Source organism: Schistocerca gregaria, chromosome X (genome assembly GCF_023897955.1).
Source record: "Schistocerca gregaria isolate iqSchGreg1 chromosome X, iqSchGreg1.2, whole genome shotgun sequence".
NCBI classification, from domain to species: Eukaryota; Metazoa; Arthropoda; class Insecta; order Orthoptera; family Acrididae; genus Schistocerca; species Schistocerca gregaria.
The window spans coordinates 654,357,986-654,376,337 of record NC_064931.1 but is presented as its reverse complement, the minus strand read 5'-3'; the positions used below and the strand labels follow the sequence as shown (position 1 = coordinate 654,376,337).

General features: G+C 44.3%; 1 protein-coding gene across 6 annotated transcripts in view; it reads right to left on the bottom strand.

Moving 5' to 3' along the window:
* The window catches only part of LOC126297687 (uncharacterized), a 268,259-nt gene that overhangs the window by 103,118 nt on the left and 146,789 nt on the right, over nucleotides 1-18,352 (bottom strand). For all 6 annotated transcript variants that reach the window (XM_049988800.1, XM_049988799.1, XM_049988801.1 and 3 more), the window contains one exon: nucleotides 6,764-6,944. The gene's annotated coding sequence lies outside the window, so the exon portion shown is untranslated. The remainder of the gene's footprint in view (nucleotides 1-6,763; nucleotides 6,945-18,352) is intronic.

Below are 18,352 nucleotides of genomic sequence, written 5' to 3'. Positions count from 1 at the left end.
AGAATTGTCTTCAGTGAAGAGTTCCGCTTCGAAATAAGCCCCGATGACTAGCGATGACGTATCTGGAGATGTCCCGCACGGCGGTGGGATACCAACCTGACTGCCGTCCGCCATAAGGCGCGACAACTGGGAATGATGGTCTTTTCTTAGCAGAACCCCTTTGGTTGTCATCCGCGGCACCCTTACAGTACAGCGGTAAGTCGGCGATATTCCACGCCCCGTTTTGTTGCCCTCCATGGGAAGCCATCCGGGGCTTACATTACAGCAAGGCAATGCCAGGGTTCATACAGCGAGTTTCTACTGAATATCTTTGTGCTTGCCAAACCCTTCATTGGCCAGATAGCTCGTCGGGTCTCTCCACAACGGAGACCGTTTGGACGATTATGACCAGGGCCCTCCAACCATCTTCGGACTTTTACGATATAAAGCAACGATACGACAGAATTTGGCACGATATCGCTCAGGAGGACATCCAACAAATGGTTCAAATGGCTCTGAGCACTATGGGACTAAACATCTGAGGTCATCAGTCCCCTAGAACTTAGAACTACTTAAACCTAAATAACCTAAGGACATCACACACATCCATGCCAGAGGCAGGATTCGAACATGCAACCGTAGCAGTCGCGCGGTTCCGGACTGAAGCGCCTAGAACCGCTCGGCCACCGCGGCCGGCAGACATCCAAGAACTCTGCCAAGTCGAATAACAGCTCGCATAAGCGCCAGAGGTGGAGTAACGCGTGACTGACTGGCTCCTTCTCTTAATTAATTCATTCAATTTTTTAAAAATTGTAATCAATTTTTTGTCTGCACATATACACCGCACTTATCGATTTCCGTCCCATTCTGACAAGTCCTTCGTGGTGTGTGTGTGTGTGTGTGTGTGTGTGTGTGTGTGTGTGTGTGTGTGTGTGTGGCCCTATCACGAAATGTACTCTAAGAACACACACACACACACACACACACACACACACACACACACACACACTAGTGATGAAGTAGTGGCTTAGCTGTGATAAATAATTCGGGCACATGCTGCATTGTGATTGGCCGACAGCTTCATGACGTCGACGCAACGTCGAGAGCAGTGGTATGGAACTCATGTAACGCAATAAAATACGTAAAATCGTAATACGAAAAAATGTGGATAATACGGAAAAATACGTAAAACTGCGGAAAATATGGAAGAATGAGAGTTCTCAGATATCAGCATGGGTGTGGTCTCCACTGGGGCCTCAAAAGACGTAAATCGCATATTATTAATTTGTTGATTGGCGACCATGTATGTTAAATTAAAAGGAAAGTCAGCGTTGGCCATAAAATTGATGTTTTATTGATGGCAGAATCGATTTTCGATCACATAGTGATCATCTTTAGTGCTGATACGTACAAGTTAAATTCAAGACACTGTTATCAAGTTATCAATAACCGAAACTGATCGCTTCTCAGTTTTGGTTATTGATAACTTGATACCAGTGTCTGAGTTTAATTTGTACGTATCAGCGCTGAAGATGATCACTATGTGATCGAAAATCGATACTGCCATCAATAAAACATCAATATTACGGCCAACGCTGACTTTCCTTTTAATTTATTAATTTGTTACTAACAAACAGACGCGGCCTGATCCTCTCCCTATGATGTCCACCTCCAGAGTGCACCCTACCCGCTCAAGAGTCCCAGTTATAAAACACGAAGATGGGGGTGGGTGCTTCAATCCAATCTGTTCAGGGTGATGGGGGTGTAGAAGGGAGGGGGGTGGTCGGCGTTCCTCTGGCTGACCTAGATCAATTCCCAGTGTTTTCCTGGGGGAGGAGCGTGACCTCGATTATCAGCCAAGAGTGTAACCTGACACCAGACGTGCGTATCTGTGACCTTGAGATCAGTGTTTGAACCAACTCATAATCCACTTGCACAGAATCGGGTTTCACCCTCTCCCTTCAACATCACCAAAACAACCTACAACGGGCTCACATACTTTCGGTGCAACACATATACTCCGCGAAGGAAAGGTCCCATTGTGCGAGCAAAAGGATAGCCTTTCCAATTAAGCGGCTGAGCAACACCTGAAGCGAGTCGCAGCTAATAATGCCATACGACTAGCGACACTCAAAAAGTATATACACGTGTTGGCATCAAGTATTTTTATCTCCATAACGATAGTTGCTTACTTGACGCTTTTAAATTGATACTTTTACTCACATCACTACTTTAAAGCAGGTATCCCATCGAATGAGCTTAGTAACAATTTACTATAAATGTTAATAATCTACGCAAAATTTTCGCCGCACAATTCAATTTCAGTACTTTTGACAACTGAATGGGCCAGCACCAACGGGCCAACAATCGAACGACAAAGTTTCGTTGGCAGTTCCACTTGGTATCCTCAATGTTTTTCGAAAGGACTTATATCTTTTTAAATTATTGTTTAAAACTGAAAGTGCAAGAGTTACTAAGTCAGCAGGCAAAATGGCAGCTACCAAAAGTGAAACTTGACATTATTTCTACAAACTGGGTAATAATGAAGTGATGTGAAAATCTGTTTTAAAATTTTTGAAGTCTTCGGAAAATTCTTCAAATATGAAGAAGCATTTAAGAAATCCCCCGCCGCCTCCTACAACAACAGCAGCGCAAAATTATTTTTCTTAGCAAAATAACGACAGACTGAATAGAGCTTTACATATTTGTTAGTGCAAATAAAAGTCGTCGCGAATGGAAGAAGGGTGTGAATCAAAAAATGTAGCTTGAGATAATCTTTTTATCACAGACTAGCGACACGCCCCGACTTCGCATGGGTAGCACTAAGTATATACCGCCGAACTTGTGTTTTTATACACTATCGGATCGAAAGTACCCGGACACCCCTACGCAATGCGGAATTGACCACTAGATGCCACGACAAGCGGGACCGCCAATACAAAAGAAGGCAGGCAGTAATGTTCAAAATGACTCTGAGCACTATGGGACTTAACATCTGAGGCCATTAGTCCCCTAAAACTTAGAACTATTTAAGCCTAACTAAGCTAAGGACATCACACACATCCACGCCCGAGCAGGATTCGAACCTGCGACCGTAGCGGTCGCGCGGTTCCAGACTGAAGCGCCTACAACCGCTCGGCCACACTGGCCAGAGAGCAGTGATGTGTTTAGTGGAGAAGTATCAGAAGAATGGGTCCGCCAGGAGAGCTCAGTGATTTGGAATGTCGACTAGTCGTGGATGCCACCTAAGTAACAAACCCTCAGGACATTACAGACCTCTAAAGCTCCCCATGTCGAATGTTGGGATGGCCTGGAAGGCATCACTCACTGGCGGGCAGGGACCGTCGATCACTGCTAAGGGTGGCTGTAAAAGTCGCATGAAATCAGCGAAAATAATCACTTGTGGGTTAAAAAGCGCTGGGAGCAGTCCAGCTAGCACAGGGATTAAAGAGGACGAGGTAAAATGATCAGGTACCTTTTCATAAGCCACACTTTTCTGCTGTCAGTGCCAAGAGGCGCTTGAGGTAGTGCAAAGAGCGATGCCACTGGACAGTAGATGACTGGAAACGAATGATTGTGAATGGTAAATCGTACTGTACTTACGGAAGGGCTTGGGTTGCGCGAATGCCTGGTGAACGTTACCAGCCATCATGTCTGGTCCGTGTAATGAAGTACGGAGGACGCGGTGTTACGTTATAGGGGTGTTTTCCGTGGTTATAATGTGGTCCCCTTATTACGCTTAAGAAAACGATAAACGTGGATGGATATGAACGTATTTTACAGCATTGTATACTGCTTACAGTGGAGGTATAGCTGGGCGACGATGAATGTTTGTATAAGCGTGACAATACACCCTGTCATAGAGCAACATCTGTGAGACTGTGGAAAATAACATTCCTGAAATGGACTGGCCACCACAGAAACCCGATCTTAACGCAACTGAACACTTTTGGGATGAGGTAAAGTGTCGTCTTTGCTCCAGACCCCAGCGTCCAATAACACTAGTTTCTTTGGTTTTGGCTCGTGAGAAAGAATGGACTGCCATTCCCGCACAGAAATTCAGATACCTCATTGAAAGTGCCGCAAATAGAGTTAAAGCCGTCATAAAGGCAAAGGGTGGACACACCGCACATTACAATGAAATGAATACCCCTAGCTGCTTACAGACGTTGATATAAGTCAATGGGAACAGTTGAAAATATGTGCCCCGACCGGGACTCGAACGCGGGATCTCCTGCTTACATGGCAGACGTTCTACCCATCTGAGCCACCGAGGACACAGAAGAATAGTGCGATTGCAGGGACTTATCTCTGGCACGCCTCCCGTGAGACCCACATTCGCAACTTATTGTCCTGCACTAATACTAATTACTCGCGGCTTTACTGCCGATTCCCGTAAGAGTTTGTGCATCCGCACAGAAGAAGATGGTCAAATGGACGGTGAGCCTTAACAGATACCATCCTATCATCTGCATATACAGGGTGTTACAAAAAGGTACTGCCAAACTTTCAGGAAACATTCCTCACACACAAAGAAAGAAAATATGTTATGTGGACATGTGTACGGAAACGCTTACTTTCCATGTTAGAGCTAATTTCATTACTTCTTTTCAAATCACATTAATCATGGAATGGAAACACACAGCAACAGAACGTACCAGCGTGACTTCAAACACTTTGTTACAGGAAATGTTCAAAATGTCCTCCGTTAGGATACATGCACCCACCCTCCGTCACATGGAATCCCTGATCCGCTGATGCAGCCCTGGAGAATGGCGTATTGTATCACAGCCGTCCACAATACAAGCGCGAAGAGTCTCTACATTTCGTACCGGGGTTGTGTAAACAAGAGCTTTCAAATGCCCCCATAAATGAAAGTCAAGAGGGTTGAGGTCAAGAGAGCGTGGAGGTCATGGAATTAATCCGCCTCTACCAATCCATCGGTCACCGAATCTGTTGTTGAGAAGCGTACGAACACTTCGACTGAAATGTGCAGGAGCTCCATCGCGCATGTACCACATGTTGTGTCTTACCTGTAAAGGCACATGTTCTAGCAGCACAGGTAGAGTATCCCGTATGAAATCATGATAACGTGCTCCATTGAGCGTAGGTGGAAGCGTAGGTGACGAAACTAAAATGAGCTCTTACATGGAAATTAAGCGTTTCCGGACACATGTCCACATAACATCTTTTCTTTATTTGTGTGTGAGGAATGTTTCCTGAAAGTTTGGCCGTACCTTTTTGTAACACCCTGTATACAGTTAATGCTCACAGGCCATTTGACCATCTTCTTCTGTGCGGATGGGCAAACAGCGCACGAACTCTTACGGGAATCGTCAGTAAAGCCGCGAGTAATGAGTATAATGGGCAGGGGCACTATGAACACAGTGCAGGACAACAAGTTGCAAATGTGGGTCTCTCGGGAGGCGTGCCAGAGATAAGTCCCTACAGTCGCACTATTCCTCTGTGTCCTCGGTGGCTCAGAAAGATGCCGGCATAGTAGCTCAGCGTGTTCGGTCAGAGGGTTAGCTGCCCTCTTTAATAAAAAAATTAAAAAAAACCTGAGTTAATGGATCAACAACGAACATAAATGGATGTCTTAGGGCGTCCGCCCCGAGCAGATGCAACGAACAAAAGCGATTGATAGAGCATCTGCCATGTAAGCAGGAGATCCCGGGTTCGTGTCCCGGTCGGTGCAGACATTTTCAACTGTCCCCGTTGACTTATATCAACGCCTGTGAGCAGCTAGGGGTATTCATTTCATTGTTACTTCATTCTAACGAGCTGCATGGTCACCGATGGTGTCTGTTCTTTCGGACATATATACATCCCATATTATTATTGACCAGTAACAGGTGTCATTATACTTTTAAGCAGGTATTGAATTCATTAGTATAAATACATGTAGTTATTGATGGAAGAAGGGTGTAACTCAAAAAATATAATTTTTAGTTAATCTTTCACTAAAGAAAAATATGGATGCCTAAAGGCATGAGTATGCTACTATTCACGACTAAAGTATCGATAGTTTTCATTTAACACAGCGTATCTACATAAGACTTTTAACGCGTATAGTTCTACTATCTCTTCAGCTGCAATCACTAACGCACGCTTATTCAGTGGGGCCACACACAGAGGTAACGTGTTCGAATCTAGGTGGTGTAATAAACTGTCGTTGCCAGTTACAAGAAAGAATATGGGTGGTGGCGTACATTTCCTAATCACCAAAGTGAACGTAGCAGTTCATGCAGAGAAGACATGTGACCTTGCTGATAAAGCTCCCTCCGTCAAATTGGGACGTTATACTGGACGTCTCTCTTGGAACTATGCTAGAGAAGTAGCCTTTATGCAAACAGTGGGCCTCACCCTCAACGTATTTTCATTTCTATATTCATCCACAGGAACATAAACACAAGTCTACACACGTGCCCTCATCGCAGTTACACTACATTGATGGACACTTGACAACGCACGCTGATGATAAACTTGCTCTGTGGGGTTTGGCGTTCTGTTCCCAACTAATGACTAGATAAAATAGTCCTAATTCCTCTTATCGAAAGCCTTGATCGTCGCAGGTGCTGCAAGATAATTCAAGCGTTTATTCTTATGTCGCCGCAAACCAAGATTTAAATAATGAAACAATATTTCGCTGGTAAAAATTGATATTCCTAATTAGTATTGTGTTCAGTTTCTTATTTTTAAGCAAGCAGATTAACGACAAAACTGTTCATTGCATAGGAAGGGCTTGCACACAGAATGCTAACTACAAGTCTATGTTACTCACGTTCCTACTCTGTACCAGCTCTAGGACTCCACAGCGATCACGGTGGCCATCAGAGGAAGTTCAGAAACACCACGTACACCCGAGTGGCAACCGACCCCGGGCCGTCACAGACAAGCTTTCGCTTGTCTCCACCATAGCACCCTTCGATCGACGGAACTCAGCGCGGAAATTCCGTAACGACCTGTAACACACAAAAATGGCACACAAAACGTTACGTTACGGCACCAACAGAAATTCACAAATGCACAAATACCAGAGCACGTAATGGCATGGTTCAGTGTCAACATCATGAGACACACGAGTGAAGTACATAAAAAACTCAACTACTGATCGTAAGACGTAGTTCGATGAAGAAGGGGAGGGAGGGGGAAAGGGTGGGAGGGGGGAGGAAAGGGAGAGGGAGGGGGAGGGAGAGGGGGGGAGAGAGACAGAGAGAGAGAGAGAGAGAGAGAGAGAGAGAGAGAGAGAGATATCAGATGGTTGTTGAGCACTTGCCCGGAAAGGCAAAGGTTTCCAGTTCGCGTCCCGATCAGACATATAGTTTTAACCTGCCAGGAAGTTTAGAATCAGAGCACTCTCCGTTGCAGAACGAAAATTTATTCTGTTATAATTCTTGTTTAGTGTATTGGTTAGTAGAAGCAGTCGATATGTTCAGCAAGAGCTGTCTACTGAATAACTGCCACACAAAAGACTGGGATTAAATGTGCCTCCATGTTTGTATTTTGTTGATTTATAGGCGGTGGACTAAATTAATGTTAGCGCGGATTTAACGTTCAAGAGACTATTTAAAGAATCTGACACAAGAAAAGAAGCAAGCTTGAAATTTGATCTTCAAAGCTTAACCTCCTGTGGCGCTCACGGTCATGGTTATTACGGACAGGAATGAAATCGTCCGTCGTCTTGTTTTTTAAAAAATGGATCAAACATTCGCCCCAAGCGACTTAAGAAACGACGCAAAAGCACATTCTGTGTGATTCGAGATGGGTTTGATACTAACCTCCCCTCCCCCCACCCCCCTCCTAATCCAAGTCTGTTGTCTCAAACAGTGCAACATCGCGTTCGGCGCCACTGATGATTGGAATTCCTGTATCCTGTTCGTAATCCGTCTGCGAGCGGATCTACGGTGTGTATGCCACATATTCAGCGAGAGGATCGTGCATAGCTTAGCATAAGAGCAATGGCACTCAGTCTTTTTCGCAGGTAAACCTCGATTTCCTTAAATAGTAATTATTAATGTGCAATGACACGCTGACAATTACTGACGAACATCATTGAAAAGGATCGACACGGAAGCACATTGCTCACATTTAACAGGTAGCATGGCCAGTTTCTTTTTTTTATTATTTATTTTGATTGCAAATATTAATAAGAATTCTCTCACTTTAGCCTAATGTTCGACAATTGGCGAATGCCGCACATGGAAATTGGCTTTTCCCGGGGAGTCACCTTAACTCATTTGTATCTCCACGCTGCCAGCTACCATCATCGTTCACAGCGTGGAATGATCATATAAAGTTGATCGTCGGTAAAGCAGATGCCAGATTGAGATTCATTGGAAGAATCCTAAGGAAATGCAATCCGACAACAAAGGAAGTAGGTTACAGTACGCTTGTTCGCCCACTGCTTGAATACTGCTCAGCAGTGTGGGATCCGCACCAGACAGGGTTGATAGAAGAGATAGAGAAGATCCAACGGAGAGCAGCGCGCTTCGTTACAGGATCATTTAGTAATCGCGAAAGCGTTACGGAGATGATAGATGAACTCCAGTGGAAGACTCTGCGGTTGCGGAACACCGCGTAGCTACGAGGGACGCGAAGAAATAAGACCAAACGGAACTGATGGGCCAGACTTCGCAGTTTTGTGATTATGTTCTGAAGGAGGCTGTTTAAATACCAGTGGTCGACGGCCAGGTCGATACAGACATCGTCTTCACTCTCAATTGGACCCAGTGCTCTGCCAACTGAAGCCACAACGGCTGCCGAGGGCGACTTACAAGCTCGACGGGGGCGGCAGAAGCATTGAGTGAGCGGAGTTCGCGCCCAACATTCGGCGATCGCGACCCGCCATCACTCCGACAGACGCGGCGCGCGACCAGGTTGTGAGGGAAAGCTCGGGGAGCGACAGGAGTATAAAGGCGCGATGTATCAAAGACAACCCCACCCTATGTGTGACCTTACAAACAAAAGCAAATAATAAGCAAATGCGCGACAGCCTATCGAAACAGACGATATGTAATCTGGCTTACAGTATATTCACAAAAGACAGACACCTAAATAAACGAAAAAAAAACGATACCCATCTCGATTGAGGTGTTCACAGGTGGTTTCCCAAAACAATAAGGTAATTAAGGAATGTAGAATTCCACAAGGTAAAAGAATTATAAATAAAGGCACGAGACAAAGTAGTACACGCAAAGTAGCCAGGAAACATCCCAATATGGAAAAGAAACTATGCCCCAACAGAATAAAACACACAGCTCCAGGCTGATACTGGCATTCACGCCCTAAACAGCCACCACCACACATGATGGTGTGGCATCCTCTACACGTATTACCTGAAGAAGACGACAAGGTACGCTGTCGAAATAGCGTGCTTCTCAAACGACTGACAACCGAGAGCATAAAAAAATAGCTGCTTCCACATCACAGTAAATAAAGGAACTGCAGCTCTAACCGAGCAATAAAAACTATGCCCTTAGCATATGACATTCGTTGAAACACTTTTACACTACATTACGAAATATTAGTGGCTCCGGGGTTCGATCCGCAGGTAGTTCCCGAACTTTTTTATGTCCCCATCGCTTCTTTCAAATATGGCTACGATTTATCAATGTGAAAAATGAGAATTTTAACGTGTTTCGGAAACCACGTTAAACCGTAGGGCCTTTAGCAGTGGTTGTGTGGGTCAATTCAGTGTGTTTAGATGTGTGAGTTCCTAAAGGACGAAACTGCTGAGGTCATCGCTCCCTAGGCTTACACACTACTTAAACTAACTTGTGCTAAGAACAACACACACACCCATGCCCGAGGGAGGACTCGAACCTCCGGCGGGAGGGGCCGCGAAATCAGTGACATGCCGCCTCTAACCGCGGGCCACTCCACGCGGCCCTCAATTCAGTGTGTTGAGAAAGACAAGAGAATACCTAAAGTGATCACGCCTAGGAAACCACTACGTCGTTCAAATTAGCCTTCATTTTGATTGCAGGTTTACCTTCTTGATTATGCCGCCTGTCGGTTTAAATTCCGAAATTTACGTTTATTTTTATCTGCCGGCCTCGACAGAGTTTCCTGTGGTAGCCTGCGGCGTTGTAAGTTGTGACGAATACTTTTCCGATGTCGAGGACTACAGGGACATATTCTGTAGAATTTCGGTTATCATTAATATCAAGATAAATGCGATAAGACTTAAAAGGGTCTGTCAAGAGTAGTACCACTGTTTCTTTCGCATCAGTCCTTCGCAAGATACCATGTGCCCAGAAAATGAGAAACACAAAAAGTGTTTATCACAACAAAATTTAACAAAAGTTTATGGTATCATATACGACTTCAAACTGTTAACGAACAGCATAGCAGTCACGTGAATCAACATAGCAGACTGCCTTCAGTGTGTAGCGGCTTTATTATTTTCGTTTGGACAGGGACGTATAACTCCCAACACATGTACTGTGCAGGAAGTCGTAAAACCACTACTTTTGGCCCATACTGTTACCAGAGGTCACAGTTAGGTTACACATGTGACGCAGTATATTACCTGCGAGTAAGACACTCATTCTGACACGTGTGTGTTTCCATTTACGAGCTCGTTGTCTACTTACTGTCTGACCATGGAAACAAATATGTTATTGCAGCACTTTGGTACGCAGTGTAAAGCAGGTACAATCTGCATGGATGTGTAAGCTGTAAAGGTCTTGCCTTTTAGAGCAGCAAATTTCTGCATCTTTTCCAGGTTTTAAGTGTCAGAGTGTAGTATTAATTTTTTTACGTTAATGACTAAATGATAAAACAAAGTTAGTGTAGCGTACAAATATTTTATGGAACCTATTTTTTTTTCTTTTTTGACAACATAACAAGAGTAGTTCATAACTTTTTATAATTTTTAAAAACTAATAAAATAAAATTACAACTCCAATGTCACTCCCGCGTAAAGTGTAAAAACATAAATACATGCCTTCAGTTACTACTTGCTATGTTGATACACAGCACCTGTATCTTTTTCAACGGTGGTGGAGAACAAAAATGACGTGACCAAAACAACCTGGACTTACTGTAACTGACAACTGCCACTAAAGCTCATATTCATATATAAATACTGGGGAACCTGGCTATGTTTCGCAATTGCTAAATGTAGATGGGAATTGGATATACATCCTAATCGCCTTCTCCTCCCTGTCCATCTCCCCCTCTTCCTCCTCTCTGTCAATCACCACCTCGTTCTTATCTCACTCCATCCCCTCCTTTTCCCTCTGCCTGTCCATCCCTTCCTTCCCCCCTCTATGTCCATTTTCACCTCACCTCTCTGCCCATCTCCTCTTCCCCCCATCCCTCTGACCTAAAGTCTTGTTTATTGTTATTGCAAACGAAACATTTATTGGATATTTGAGTGGTTTAAAGCGAATGGGTAAAGCTTGTGGGATCATTGGTATATGGGGTTTGAGAGAGACCTCTCCATTTGCTTGATTGTGAGAACAAAAGATTGATTGACAGTATTTCGCATAGTTTTAATGTGCGAACGGATAGGATTAGAAAGCTTCGGATGACTCAGATTCGGTACTAGTATTATAATCGTAAGCCGATAAGTCATAAATACAAGTTCCCTGTTTTCTGTTGAAACCGACTGTGGGGAAGAAAACAAGAACAACAGATTTTTGTGTATACAACTTTTGTTTAAAATTAGATATACGGAGTATATACGGGAGAGACAATTTTTCTTGTTTTTAGTGTCTTGAATTATACGTAAAACTGACTGCGACAAAGAAAACGAAACTGGAAGAAAGAAAATGAAGCCACACATTTTTATGCGCAGCACAGGATTTTCTTTCTCGTAGTCGGTTTTATCAGAAAATGTGTACACATTTGTTTAGCAAATATGTAGCTACATCCGAATGAATATTTATTATAGCAACGTGTAAAAAATTCGAAGTAAATCCGTCACCAACTTTTCGAGAGTGTTTGGTGACAACGTTCCCGTTATATAGCCTACATCCTTCCGAATGTTTATTAGAGTAACATGTAAGAATTCGAGATTTTTGGTAACATGTTTCCCCTTTGTATATTATATGTACTGTCGTAAGAGGAATATCATGAATTTTCAACTTACTGTTCTTTTTTACAACTCGACTTTAGATCCCTCTCAACCCCATTAGTAATTGTATTAACTGTAGTCGTCACAATCGGCTATTATTTATATACATGTTACTGAGTCCACCTCGTGATGACTGGGTGTTGTGTAATGTCCTTAGGTTAGTTAGGTTTAAGTAGTTCTAAGTTCTAGGGGACTGATGACCATAGCTGTTAAGTCCCATAGTGCTCAGAGCCATTTGAACCATTTTTTTACTGAGTCCAGCCAAAGCCCGTCTCCGAATCTGAAACACTAACAAAGAATTACAGCCTGACTGACAATCTTGCAAGAGAAGACAGCTGTCAGACAGCGATTCATTACAAGAACTATAGACGAGGTAGCCTTCAAAATTCCAGTTCGACCGATACATTTACCAGATAGGCATGATACACGAAACAGAGACGATCCGAAGAACAGCACCGCGTTTTCTCAGTGGATCGTTCAGTAAGCGTGAAAACTTCACGGCTATGAAGATCCAGAGTCACAGAAACTACAAGACCGGACTGCGCATCACTGTACGATTTGCTGTTAAAATATTGAGAGCGAAAGTACCTATAACAGTTAACAAACGTATTACTTGCTCCTAAATACATTCATGGGCCAAAACCAGAGGTTACACATTCCGCTTTTAATCTTCCCATGCTTGCCTGTTAGCTAGGCAGGCAAGCTGCCGCACACCAGCAGAACAAGCAGGCTGCTTTACTCTCCTCAAATCCAAGCTATGTCCAGACGAAACAGGCTACAGGAGTCTTGGTTGCCTGTCCGTCTTCCCGCTGTGCTACACTACGTAGCAGTTCACCCTGTCTGCTTTCACTGTAATATTTTGAGTAGAGTTCGGAAGTTGATGAAAATACCCGAGTATCACAACGGGAGGCTCAGTGAAAAAAATGGTTCAAATGGCTCTGAGCACTATGCGACTTGACATCTGTGGTCATCAGTCGCCTAGAACTTAGAACTAATTAAATCTAACTAACCTAAGAACATCACACACATCCATGCCCGAGGCCGCGCGGTTCCGGACTGAGCGCCTAGAACCGCAAGACCACCGTGGCCGGCGAGGCTCAGTGAAATTTTGGATCATTGACGGTCATTTTTATTTGTTCTTTTTTTTCCTTTTCGTCTTATTTTGGGTTTATTTATTTATTTCGGTATGAAAGGTTTTCTCTGCAGCTTAACCCTCTTTCGACAAGTACTGGCTACATCTACATCGTTGCTCTGCAATTCACACATTAAGTGTCTGACAGGGGGTTCATTGAACCATTTTCATACTACCTCTCTACCATTCCACTCTCGAATGGCGCGTGTGGAATAGGAACACCTAAATCTTTCCGTTCGAGCTCTGATTTCTCTTATTTTATTATGATGATCATTTCTCCCTACGTAAGTGGGTATTAAAGAACTTTTCAACTGTGTGTGACATCTTAGGGACTTAACTGCAAAGGTCATCAGTCCCTAAGCTTAAACACTACTTAACCTAAATTATCCTAAGGGCAAACAAACACACCCATGCCCGAGGGAGGACTCGAACCTCCGCCTGGACCAGCCGCACAGTCCATGACTGCAGCGCTCGGCTAATCCCGCACGGCAAGTGAGTATCAACAAAATAGATTCGCATTCGGAAGAGAAAGATGGTGATTGAAATTTCGTAAATAGACCTCGCCGCAAAGAAAACCGCCTTTGTTTCAGTGACTGCCACCCCAACTCGCGTATCATATCAGTGACACTCTCACCCCTATTGCGCGATAACAAGAAACGGGCTGCCCTCCTTTGCACTTTCTCGATTTCCTCCATCAATCCTCTGCCTCACAGATGCTGACTTATGACTGGGTGCTTTGCAATGATGATAATGTTGATCATCGTCTCCGAACTGTATGCTGTGCGCAATACATAAAGCGGTAAGATGTGTTCATCTCCTTCCCCATTTACAATTTTCTTAAGCGCAGTAAGGCGACCACACCGTCATCTTGGGGGAAAAAAAGAAACACACACCGCAACACGTAATACTACCTCCTCCGTCCTTCACTGTTGGCATCGCACACGATGGCAGTTAACGTTCTCCAGGTATTAGCCGAAAACAAAACCTTAAATCCGGTTACCAAAGGGTATAGCGTGATTCATGAGTACAAATCACTCGTTTGCGTCATACTCTGTCGAATGGCGTCTTTCTCTACGCCACCTCAAGCGTCTCTTAGCACTGACCACAGATATATGAGGCGTATAAGGACCTGCTCGAACACACACAATCACAATTACTGCGGGTAGAACGCTGAAACTCACTTGTGATTCCTTCTGACCATTTCATGAGATTTTTTACAAAAACCTTCTGCAATGCTCGACAACACCGGTCCTTCAGTACACGAGGGCGGCCTATTCTTGGTTTAGCTGTGGTTGTTCCTTCGCGTTTACACATCACAATCACCGTCGACTTGGGGTGATTTAGAAGCGTTGAAGTGTCCACGATTTTCGAAGGAACTATGCCAACGTTTGCCTTAGATTTAGCGAAACTATGGAATGCGAGTGCAGTGACTTAGTGCTGCGATACTTGGATCTGTACCACACATCTGACTGAGATTACTTGCGGGTATCGCGAGAAAAATTAATCTGAGATAGCCGGGTCGAGATTTGAAACCTGTTCTGCCCGAACAAAAGTCCAGCATCTTTACCAAGTTACATCGTACGCATTTGACATCCAGCACGTTTAATGCTGACCAGTTCTTGGAGGGTTGGGTTGTTTGGCGAAGGAGACCAGACAGCGAGGTCATCCGTTTCATCGGATTAGGGAAGGACGGGGAAGGAAGTCGGCCGTGCCCTTTCAAAGGAACCATCCTGGCATTTGCCTGGAGCGATTTAGGAAAATCACGGAAAACCTAAATCAGGATGGCCGGACTTGGGATTGAACCGTCGTCCTCTCGAATGCGAGTCCAGTGTGCTAGCTACTGCGCCACCTCGCTCGGTCCTGTTCTTGGAAACACGGTGATGAATGAATCTTCGGTCAGTACAATTCCCAGTAATTAATTAACCATGCTGCACATCAAACGTAGCGTGTTAATTTGTTGTTGGTGACGATGTCACAAAGCAGCATATTTGACGCAACAGTTTGTGGATAATAATATTCCTGAACTGACTGGCCGTTCCAGAGTCCCAACGTGAACCCAGTGGAACATCTTTGGGATGAAGTATTACGTCGACTACCCTCCACCTCAGCGTCGAACGTCGCTAACTTGTCTGATTTCTGGTCTTGAGAAACAATGGAGCGCCATTCTTCCACAGATATCCAGATATCTCGCTGGAAGTGTCACCAGCAGTGATCAAGCCGTCGTACAGACGAGGGGCGGACGCACCTCATTAATACCCGCCAACCGGTGTCCGGATACTTTTGGTCTGATAGTGTATATTGGAACACGTAAGGCAATACTGACCTTACGACTCACTTTAGAAGAAAGATTAAGGAAAGGCAAACCTACGTTCCTAGCATTTGTAAACTTAGAGAAGCTTTTGACCATGTTGACTGGAATACTCTCTTTCAAATTCTGAAGGTTGCAGGGGTAAAATACAGGGAGCGAAAGGCTAATTACAATTTGTAAAGAAACCAGATGGCATTTACAAGAGCCGAGGGGCATGAAAGGGAAGCAGTGGTTGGGAAGGGAGTGAGACAGGGTTGTACTTTCTCGCCGATGTTATTCAGCCTGTATATTGAGCAACCAGTAAAGGAAACAAACAAAAAATTCGGGGTAGGTATTAAAATCCAGGGAGAAGAAATAAAAACTTTGAGGTTCGCCGATGACATTGTAATTCTGTCAGAGACAGCAAAGGACTTGGAAGAGCAGTTGAACGGAATGGACAGTGTCTTGAAAGGAGGATATAAGATGACCATCAACAAAAGCAAAACGAGCATAATGGAATGTAGGCGAATTAAGTCTGGTGATGCTGAGGGAATTAGATTAGAAAGTGAGACACTTAAAGTAGTAAAGGAGTTTTGCTATTTGGGGAGCAAAATAACTGATGGTGGTCGAAGAAGAGAGGATGTAAATGTAGACTGGCAATGGCAAGGAAAGAGTTTCTGAAGAAGAGGAATTTGTTAACATCGAGTATAGATTTAAGTGTCAGGAAGTCGTTTCTGAAAGTATTTGTATGGAGTGTAGCCATGTATGGAAGTTAAACGTGGACGATAAATAGTTTGAACAAGAAGAGAATAGAAGCTCTCGAAGTGTGGTGCTACAGGAGAATGCTGAAGATTAGATGGGTAGATCACATAATTAATGAGGAGGTATTGAATAGAATGGGGGAGAAGAGGAGTTTATGGCACAACTTGACTAGAAGAAGGGATCGGTTGGTAGGACATGTTCTGAGGCATCAAGGGATCACCAATTTAGCATTGGAGGGCAGCGTGGAGTGTAAAAATCGTAGAGGGAGACCAAGAAATGAATATACAAAGCAGATTCAAAACGATGTAGGTTGCAGTAGGTGCTGGGAGATGAAGAAGATTGCACAGGATAGAGTAGCATGGAGAGCTGCATCAAACCAGTCTCAGGAGTGAAGACCACAAAAACAACAACAACAGTGTAAATTCTTGGGGAAACGTGAGCCAAGCTGAGGTCCTTTCACAGCTCAGGACTGCTGGATCATAACTGTGTAACTTCCACTTTAAAGGGCAGCGCAGTAACCCAGGAAGGCCCTAGCTCTGTTTGTCTTTCCGAGTATTCCACGCGAATGTGTCTCAATGTTTGAGATTTAAGTTGTATGAGGTGAACAGTCTTACATCGTTATTCGATCCGCGTGATTATGACGTAGTGCAAAAAGTATGAGTACATGTGGCGAAGGTAGCTGGGGCATTCTGGATGTAGTGGATTCCCGGCGTGTGCTCTGATAGCAGAGGCGCGCATCCTACGCCTTCAGGCGCAAAAATAGCGTACTGTGGAAAGACGAACCAAGAGGCCGTGCGAGGTGGCACAGCGGTTAACGGCATTACACTAGCATTAGGGAGGACGGCGTTCGAAATACCCCTCCAGATTTTCCATAGTTTCTCTACATCTCACACGGCAAATACCGGTACAGCTGTTCTGAAAAGGCCACTGCCGCATTTCTTCTCCATTCTTACCTCTACTCCGAGCTTATGATTCAATTCTTACAAACTCGTCGACGAGTGGATGTTGAAGAATAACCTTTCCTCTTTTTTTCTCTCTCTTTCTCTTCTAATATATTTCTCCAATGTAATATTTAAATCTGGAAGTTTTCACGTAGCAGTAATGGCGGCATTATTTTAGGATCGCTCTGTCTCGTTCGATTAGCAGAGTGGACTGCTCTTGAGAGAGCGATGGCTTGGGCAGTCGCCATATAAACGCCAGCTCATGCCTGTCACAAGCGCAGCAAGGTCGCGCAGGCTGTGCTTCCAGCGTTGGCAGATTGTGCGGGTAGCGGGCAGCAAGTGTACTGACTGCGCAACTTGCACTCCCGGCCGCCTGCGGAGTCGGCACCGTGCGATCAATGCTTCTCATTGCTTACGGACTTCATCCATCAACAGAGCGTTTCCAGTGAACATAAGCTGTTTCGAAGTGACGCAATATGGAAATTTATCCGCGGCCCCTTAGACACTACAACAAATACTTCTCATGAGGACTCCGTAACGCTGATGCTGTGTTTCTTGACTTCCAGTAGGCTTTCGATACAGTTCCGCGCCTAAGTCTAATGAATAAAAATACAATCATACAGAATATCATATCAGATGTGAGATTGGATTGGAATAGTTCCGAGTAAACAAAACACAGCCTTTCATTCTTAACGGAGAGAAATCTGCAGCCGCCAACTAACCCCAGGAGAGTTTTGTAGGCACTACTTCTCACATTATAAGTAAATGACCTAGAGGAGGACAACGGAAGTTTCATGAGGCATTTCGCGGATGATGCTGCTGTATTTAGGGAAGTCGCAAGGCGAAGTGCAGGAAAACCTGCAGAGGGTCGATGCCTTTTGCAGGGATTGCCAGTTAGCCCTAAACATGTGCAAACGTAAATATTATGCATAAATAGGCGAAAAGGGTCTTTATCGTATTTTCTGACGACTGAGGACCGAACACTGGAATCAGTCCCCGGCATCAAATACGAGGGTTGGAACTTTAATAGCGGCAACTATTTATTTACAGCTCGTACAAAATAGTTACGTGTTTCAAAGTTTTACTGACCTTAAAAGCAGTAACCAGCATTGTGTATAACCCGTTGCCAGCGATGTGGAAGTCGTAGGATACTCTTAGCAGTTCCA